Consider the following 9,407-nt stretch of genomic DNA (forward strand, 5'->3'; position numbering starts at 1 on the left):
GCACTCTGCAAAAGTTCCTGGTCATGAAATTGGAATTCCAACATGGTGGACTCAGATTTATGCCTTTCCTTATGGAATGGCCATAGACCCAATATTAATTTGCAAAATAGGAGACAGACCATCATTAAGAGACACTATGTGTATCGTTGCACAGTCACTCTTCAGAGAACAGGGGCCTTGTGTGCTGGGAATAAGTATGCAAGTGTTGGGTGGGTGAGGGGTGCTGAGTTGCGCCATGATGGTGGGCCAGTTCTGGCTGGGCAGAGGAGAGAAGGTCTTAAATCTTATCTCCAGAGCTTTAACGCCTGTGTAGAAACACTTTGACTACACTTCCATTTTCTTACCCACAGGACATTATATTCCAAACAAAAAGTCAACAACTCCCTACCCAAACCTTGCCCCATCTCCATTTCCTCCCCCTAATACAACCTCCCACCTCCATGTCATTCTGCCCCACATCCAGTCACCAGAGGTATCATCACTGGCTGGTGTCTCCTTATTTAGTGTTAGTATTTTCTCAAGCCAGTGTCCAGGGAAAACCTCTGGCCAGGCCAAGCAGTGGGTTAAGAGACCTGGGAATACATTCTCACCAGCCGCCTTACTGGCTGGGAAGTGAAAGTATTAGTGACAGTCATGCCCAACTCTTTGCGACCCACTAGAGTATAGTGCCCCAGGCTCCTCTGTCCATGGAATTCTCCAGGCAAGAGTACTGGAGTGGGTTGCCATTCCCTTCTCCAGGGGAATTTTTCCAACCCAGGGATCAAACCCATGTCTCTTATGTCTCCTGGATTGGCAGGCAGGTTCCTTATCACTAGGTCCACCTGGGAAGCCCATGTTACAAATGTATGTGTCTCACCCCTTCCATTGCACAGCCTTGAAATTACCTTCCTCAAGGGCTGGTCCTCTCACAGTTATGGATTTTTCTCAGATTATGCTCTTCTCCAAGACGTGACTGCAGCTCATTTCTATACGACCCCAGTTGCAAATAGCATAGCATTTAAAATTTTTATTTATTTATTAATTTTTTAAAGAATTGAAGTATAACAGATTTACAATTTTGTATTAGTTTCTGGTGTACAACAAAGTGATTCAGTTATATATGCAGATATATGTAAATATGTCTATTTTTTCAGATTCTTTTCCATTATATGTGATTATAAGATATTGACTATAGTTCCCTGGGCTATGCAGTAAGACCTTGCTGTTTATTTTATATAATAGTGTGTATCTGTTAATCCCAAGCTCTTAATTTATTCCTCGCCTGCCCACTCCCCTTCAGTAACCATCAGTTTGTTTGTGAGTCTATTTCTGTTTTGTAAATAAGCTCATTTGCATCACATTTTAGATTTCATATGTAAGTGATTTCATATGGCATTTGTCTTCCTCAGTCTGACTTCCTTCACTTAGTATGATAATCTCTAGGTGCATCCATAGTGCTGCAAATGGCACTTTATCATTCTTTTTCATGACTAAGTAGTATTCTGTTGTATATATGTACCACATCTTCTTTATCTGTTCATCTGTTGATGGACACTTAGGTAGCTTCCATGTCCTGGCTATTGTAAATAGTGCCACAATGAACATTGGGGTTCATGCATCTTTTCAAATTAGTTTTCATCTTTTCCAGATACACAGCATAGAATTTGAATTGTGACTCACATTTGTTCAGCGTGTGCGATGGGCCAGGTGCCATAACAAGTATGTCACATGTATTCACTTAGTGACTTTCTTGTTCTTTTTTTAAAATCACATGACAGAAAATATATATATTTTACTTTTCGACTCAGGAAGTGCTATGTGTGTGTGTGTATCTACAGCCATATCTATATCTCTGCTATTGCCGAAACCAAGACTTTAAAAACAGTACTCATCTGTCCTGTATGAAATATGCACATTGATAGTTCCATTCTGCTTAACATACTTTTTTTTTTTCTTAAATGCTAGTTATAATCCACAGAACAAGGGTTGGCAGGTGACTTGTGGCCCTGGGGCCAATCCAGCCTGCCACCTGTTTTTGTTAATAAAGTTTTATTGGGACACAACCATGCCTATTTATTTATGCATTCTCCATGACTGGAGAATTTTTGCATTACACAAGCAGAGTTGCAACAGAGACCATAACACCTGCAAAGCCTGAGTAAATAGCTCTTTAAGAAAGAGTTTGCTGATACACGAAACTGATTTCAGATTCACATAGGAGTTGTGAACCACAGTTTTTTGGCTCATACCATTTTGACAACTGCCCTTTAAGGGTGGTGCAGTTCCAAGTGAGGACCCCAAGAATGAGAGTATGACACTTGCTCCCAGACACACGTCAGCCTGCAGAGCTGGGGGTCTGACTTAAGTCGCCCCAAAACAGAGCCAGTGGCAAGTTAACTAATGTGGAATTCTTCTCTGCTTTAGGATGACTTGAATATATGTTTGTTGGTTAAAGGAACAATCTACAGATTGTATTTGTAACTTTAAAAAAATATCTTACAGGTGAACTTTGGAAGAAATGTTGTTTTTTTTCCTCCATCATACTTCTTACTAAACGAGTAAGGGAATGATACCAAGGAGCATTGGGTAGGCAGTACAACCTTTTAAAATTAAGTCATTACATTTTAATTTCTTATTTCAAATATAGGCTTGGCCGCCTTGTTGGATTCGTTATTTAAACCTGACCTGTAGCACTGATACATACACACATATGGTAGACTGGCAGCTTGGCAGGGCTCCCAGTGACTCATGCCCTTGTGTAATCCTCTTCCCTCCAGTGTGGGTTGGATCTCCTGATGCCCTTCTTACCAGTGGAGGAAGCACAGGGATGGGACGTCATGTCTGAGACCAGGTTGGAGAAGACCGAGCCTTCCATCTTGCTGACCTATCTCTTGGCCTCCACTGGCTGGCTCAGATGAAGCCTGTCGTCATATTGGGGCCTGCCCCATGGAGGTGCCCACCTGGCCAGGAACTGAGGGGGACACCCAGTTCAACAGCCTGCAAGGAACCGAGAGCTTCGAGGCAGATCCTGCCCCGGTTGAGCTTGGAGATGACTGCAGTCTTGGGAAACTTCTTGACGCCTCTGTAGAAAACCTAGGCTGGGGGATCCAGCTAAACCACGTCTGGGTTCCTGGCCCTGTAGAAACTGGGGGATAAATAAATGCGTGTTGATCTCAGTCACTAAGTTTTGGAGTAATTTGTTAGGCGGTAATAGGTAACTAATATATCACACTTCTCTTTATTCAAATTTGGGTTTCTGGGGTCTCCATCAATCAAAAAAATACATCTTCAGCACCTACTAGGTGCTCAGACCTAAGAAGATGGAGCAGGGGAACTGCTCACAGCCTAAGATTCCTACCCTTAGGACCTCACGGTCTGGTGAGAGATCAAACTATTAGAGCCACATCTCATTTTCTTAGCCATATGGGTGACTGTTAATCCATCGCCTTCCATCTAAGAAGGTGCCCAATGGACTTTGCTTATTCTCTTCAGCTGAATGCTGCTTTCTTGGGTTTCTTCAAAGATTGTCACAGCATGGGTCCTCCTTGGCTGTCCAGCTTGGAAACCCTTTATGAGAGCGGGGCGCAGGCAGCCCTCCCGACATGACCTTGGACTTCCTTGGTCTGACACCCCGAAACCGTTAAGTTGGTTCAGAAGGAGCAGTGAGCGAGGCCTGATATTACCACAAATAATTTGGTTTCTGAAAGTCGAAAATGAACCAGATGGCTTTTAAGGAAAACAGGACACACATCAGATTCCAATTATATTAAAATGATGACCCAATTTAGGAAAACACAAAGTGTAATAAAAAAATGTTTAAATAAACAAAATCTGCATATTTATGAAACTATAATATTCGCCGGGCTCCTCACTTTGGATAATGAATTTCTAAACTAGACGGATTGCATTCCAAACTCGCCGCTGAAGGCAGGCTTGGAGGAGCCTGCAGTACTGTTTGGAATTGCAGACGATCGGAAGAGGAAAGGAAAAAAAAGAAATTTAGCGTGTGTGTCAGCAGCCAATTTCGGAAAAGGAAAGGTCAGCCCCGCACAAATGTGAGAGATCCTATTCTAATGCAATCAGGAATAGTCAGCTCTGTTGGCTGAACATTTTGACACCTCTCGCTGGCGGCAGCCGTTTGTCACCCGAAAACCTTCACCACCGCCACTGGCAGACCCAGCGCTGGGCTGGCTTGGCAGGGAGCGCCTCGGATTTATCTATTTATTTTTTCTAGATAAATTAAAAACTCAGGGGGCACTTAAAATAAATTAGCAACTGCTCCTGACGGTGTCTTTCTTGCGGTGTCACACATTCGAGATTTTGGCAAGGACTAAGTTGCCTTGCCTTCCCATCTCTCCCCACCAAGCACAAACTGCTAACGGAACAGTGCGGGCGTGCGAACAGGCGCATCCCCGGAGTGGTTATTAATCCAGAAGAGGGAGGGCCAGGGAGGATCCAGGTTCAGCAAGATGCTCTCAGGGTTACCTTGTCTCGGGGGCATCTGTAGGAGACTTTCAGAGGCCGGGGGGTGAGGGGGAAGGCCAGCCGTTCTCCCCTGGAATGAAACACTGGAAGGCTTTCTAAGGGAACTTTCATGTATCCCAGGGAGGAGGTTGCCTTTCGTTACAGGCACAGCATTTTCAGGGGATTAATTTTCCGGAGAGGATGATGTCCAGGCCATCTCCTTCCCTGCAGTGTTACGTACCTATTGCATCGCTAATTATTCACTGATCCTCCTCTGTGGCTAATATCTAGGAAACAGTCATGCGAAAGGATGACAACATGCGAGTCTTCTGGGGGGACAATCCTACGGTACCCCACCTCTGCCGAGCGTTATGACGTCAACAGCCTCCGTGTGAAACGGAGGGTGAGATCAGTACCCAAGAGCCAAAGGGCAAAGAAAAAGAGCCTACTCTGAGCATCCTTCGTGTGGCTGACAAAGAGGTTTAGTCCAATTTGCCAGTCTGAGGGCTGAAATGCTAACTTCCTCCAAAGAAATCTCTCTCCAGCGTCCAAACTCACTTCCCCACTGTCCATCACTCCAAAAGAAACAGCAGCATCTGATCCACAGGGCAGTGCAGTCTCTCTTTTTGCTCTCTCAACCAAACAGCTTCTCTGAGCCTCTAGTTCTCCTGGTTTTTAGTCAGTTTCTTTCTCTCCCTCTTCCTTCCTTCTTTCCTTCCTCCCTCCTTCTCTCTTTCTCCTTCCCTGCCCTGTCCTTCTCTCCCATCTCTCTTTTTCTCTCTTTCCTTCATTTCCTTCCTCCTTCTTTCCCTCTCTTCCTTGATTCCTTACTTCTTCTCCTCTCCCTCTCTCGTCTCTTTCTTGTTTCGCCTCTTTTTTAATTTAATTCCCTTGCTTTTGCTTTCTCCTTTCTGTCTTTCTTAATTTTTTTCTCTCTTTCTTTACTTCTTTCTTTTATTTATTAGGAAAAAAAAAAAAAATCCAGTCACTAAATCTGGGTAACATGAAATGAGAAAAGGTTTCACTCTCCTTCCATGATGTGATATTCAATCGTCTCCACCTCCCAGTAACATTTTTCACACTCATCATCTATGTGAACAAAGAGTTAGAAATCTAGAACTGTAAAAATCTAAATCTGTTTCAACTGCATTATATCTTAGAGCACTCTATGATTCTATTCCAGAGTCGTTCCTTTTATGTGGGTAACTTCCATGGAGAAGGCCTATTTTTCTTTTTTAATTAATAAATTTACTGTCAGGAAAATCCTTCATTACGGGAACCTGTGTAACTTCCTACCCGAGTACTCATTTACAATATAAATCAAACGCTACTTAGTTTTAGGTAATTTGGTTGCAAGCATCTAATTTTATCACAATATAACATCTTCCAGAAGACTATTTTAAAAGTGCTTATTCTTCATGGTTTTTTCTTCTACTTTTTTAAAGTCTGATTTTTTTTTTTTAGTCTTGGCAGGATTGGGGAAAGTACTAATTGTCTCTTTGCCAGAGTTTAAGTGCAACATTTTTTCATTAGAATTTAACAAATGTTCATCTTAAAATAGACTGACAATGGGTCAAACGGTTTCAGTTTCTCCCTTGTGAACCTGAATGCATTAGATTTGAGGCTTTTTATTCTCAGATCAATGTTGCTTCTTATTCTCGGACTTAATTTAGTATAAGACTAATATGATGGTCTCTCTATTTCTCTCTTTTTGGCTTTAATAAAATTAGAATTAATTCAATAGAATGCAATCTCTAGCTTTTTTGTCAAGCACAGAAATGCCAAATACAACAATATGCTTGGATTTTTTTTTTTTTTTTTTGCCAGTGGTAAACTATTGTGCAAAATAATTATATAAATACACAAGAACATCTGGTCTTTTGAACTGTAGTCACTGCTGAATTTAAACATTGTACGCGTTTGACAAAATTAAAGGAGTTTATTCTTTGTTTTTCCTGGGCTTTAAATAGCAACCCACAAATAGTACTTAGAGTTATCATTTCTAGTTCATTTTGAATATCACATCGAGAAACTTATTCTGCATTCTCCTAGACTCTCAAGTACCTGGGGTCTCTGGAATTTGGGCTACAGGTTAAAGATCTATTGCATTATTAAAACAATGACCCAAGTCAAATTAAAAGGGGGGACAAAACCTACTAAATGCTCTTCTCCCATTTTCCCCACAACAATTCCTAAATGCCACTAGACAATTAGAGCAATTTTGCTATCTTTTGTAGAGTAAAGTAATTAAAATTATTACCGCCACTTTTGTAATAAGCTCGTGTGACTTTAAAAGTCTGTCCCCGCTCGCTTTCATGATGGAGACATCACACAATCTGTAATTGTGCTATTAAGGAAAAGAGAGCTAATCTTTTTGCATTTGAAGTAAGCCTTCATCTGCAGCCCAACAAAGCCAGACAGATCAAAAAAGAACCAGAGAGAGCATTTAAGGAAATTAGTACAAGTGTCAGTTAAAAGGTAAAAATTAATGCACTTATTATTGAAATATGGTTGAAACCTACATTCTTTTCATTTCTTTGATATTGCCAAGGTCTAAAACATTCAATTAACTTTCCATTGTGTTTGGGGGAGAAAAGGCAGAGGATTGTCAAGGAAGTATGAGGGGTGTAGGTGGTGCTCAGTGACAAAAGGAATGGGATGAACAGGAGAGAGACCCAGACCACATGGCCCAGGCCACAGAGATGGAGCTTTTTCTCTGCCTTTTGGACCGCACTTGGTTTAGGACTACAGATGGGCTCTAGACTGCTGCCGAGTTTAGTGGGGAGACGGAAAAATTGACATGCTGGAATTCGTCACTTAAAAATCATAGACAATGCACAATTCTAGTTGTCCTGAGGCTCCATGAATGGACTCACTTCTCATCCTCCGATACAGTGTGATCATGGTGATAAAACACAGAAGGAAGAGTGGGAAGAGAAGTGACTCTTTATGGATATTGAGATGAATGCATGAACTTTTGCCTTTTGACTGTAATTTTTTTTCAATTTTTTTCTGATGCTTCTGCATTTGTTCCTGTAACCAGAACAAAATAAAATAAAGTTGATTCAGGGGCATTTTTGTAGAAGCATAGGGTGGAGAAGGGAGGATAAACATGGGCTGTGGGGTCGGGATGAGTAGTTCAGTCTCTTTCTGCTGTGTAACTTCAGATAAGTTGTTTAGCGTCTCTGACTTACAGGTGCCTTCCTCTGTGTTCTTATATGGTGATGTGAGTATCTGCTATTGGGGTGGCTAATGAGTGTGAAAGTGTCTTGAGTGCAGGCATTCAACAAATATTAATCTTTTGACCCTGATACTATCTCTTCACAATCCTTTCATACCAAAAAAAAAAAAAAAAAAAGACAAATCATTGAATATTATTTGATGTTTAGGAATTAGGAGTACCAGCACTTGAGGTCACTCTTTCACGCTGAGTGGGTCTTAACTCTCCATCATAAGCATCACTTTTCAGGGCCAAGTCTTTTATTTTGCTTTGAAATTTTTGCAAGTTGATTCAGTGGGGTAGATTTATAAGGCTACTTTCAGAACATCAAAACTCCTTAGCTGAACAATCATTATTTGACAATCGCAATTCAAGAATTTTTTTCAATTGTATAGTGAATCAATCTCCCTAAATTGTATGCATGTCAAATTGTGATCAACTTGCTGTGAAAATGTTCGGCAAAAGAAGACCTAATGTTTAAAGTGAAAATTACTGGGATCACACACATTAATTTGTCTCTATCATTAATGAAACATTGTTTTATTGCCCCAAGAAAAAAGACTCTTGCACATATTATAAAACAAATTTTAATAGAGAAATATTAGCGAGATGATTTCAGGTCATAATACATCAGATGCAGTCACTCCACATCCTTAAATGTTAGCCTGGTGCTGGGCATATCATAGGCTCCTTAGATATACTTTAAATACAAACAAACAAGAATGTTTCCTTTTGGAGACAGATTCTTTCCAATCCAAGCAGCCCATTTAGGGGTTCATAAAGGTTACCTGGGAAAGGGGGATATAGGACTATTTTATTACCAGGGACGACTTTGAGTTTAGAAAAGAAAAGTTCCGTGAAGCAAACTCCCTTTCTACCTAAAAACAATATAAAGTTCCAAAACGAGTCTCCAAAGAATCGTTTTTTTTGCAATATCTGTGCTCCTTTCTAGCCAGCTCTGCCCAGGCACTTAAGGAAAATAACTCAGTTATAAAATCCACATCACTGAGGTTGTGATTATTATTCTTATTAACATGCCTATGATAGAAGTTAGTGCCAAAATGACAGATTTATGCTTTTGCAAAGGTAATGAATCAAAGTAAGAAGGTAAAAGCCACTATTACCCTAAAACCTAAAAGTGATAGACTATTCGGGTCGTTGCTTTGTTTTATTTTTTTTTCCCCTTCCCTGTGCAGATGGCTGATAATGTTTTTTTCTTGCAGAAACACAGTAGGAATATAATCAGGAATATCAAACTAGCCACTGAAAGAAAGCTTGTGGCTTGTGTTTTCCTTTTTTGGAGCTTGTCTGATTCTAGGTCTTTTCTGAAAGGTGCTGGGACCTGGAGATACCGGGGGTTGGGGATGATGAGTGGAGAAACCTAGGGATGGAACTCAGTTTTAAGAACGAGCCTCATTAACAGAATTCCATGGACAGAGGAGCTTGGCAGACTATAGTTTCGTGGGGTCTCAAAGAGCTGGACTGAACTACAAACACTTTCACTTTCACTTCCACTCACTAACAGAGAGAGGGTGAAGGGGCCAAAAAAAAAAAAAAATCCAAAGTGCAATTGTACACCCTGCCTTTTTAGTGAGTTTACTCAATGGCTCAATGGGTAAAGAATCCACCTGCAATGCAGGAGCTGTAGGAGATGTGGGTTCGATCCCTGGGTCAGAAAGATCCCCTGAAGGAGGAAATGGTAACCAACTCCAGTATTCATGCCTGGAAAATTCCATGGACGGAG

This window comes from Dama dama, chromosome 13 (assembly GCF_033118175.1).
Source record: "Dama dama isolate Ldn47 chromosome 13, ASM3311817v1, whole genome shotgun sequence".
NCBI lineage: Eukaryota > Metazoa > Chordata > Mammalia > Artiodactyla > Cervidae > Dama > Dama dama.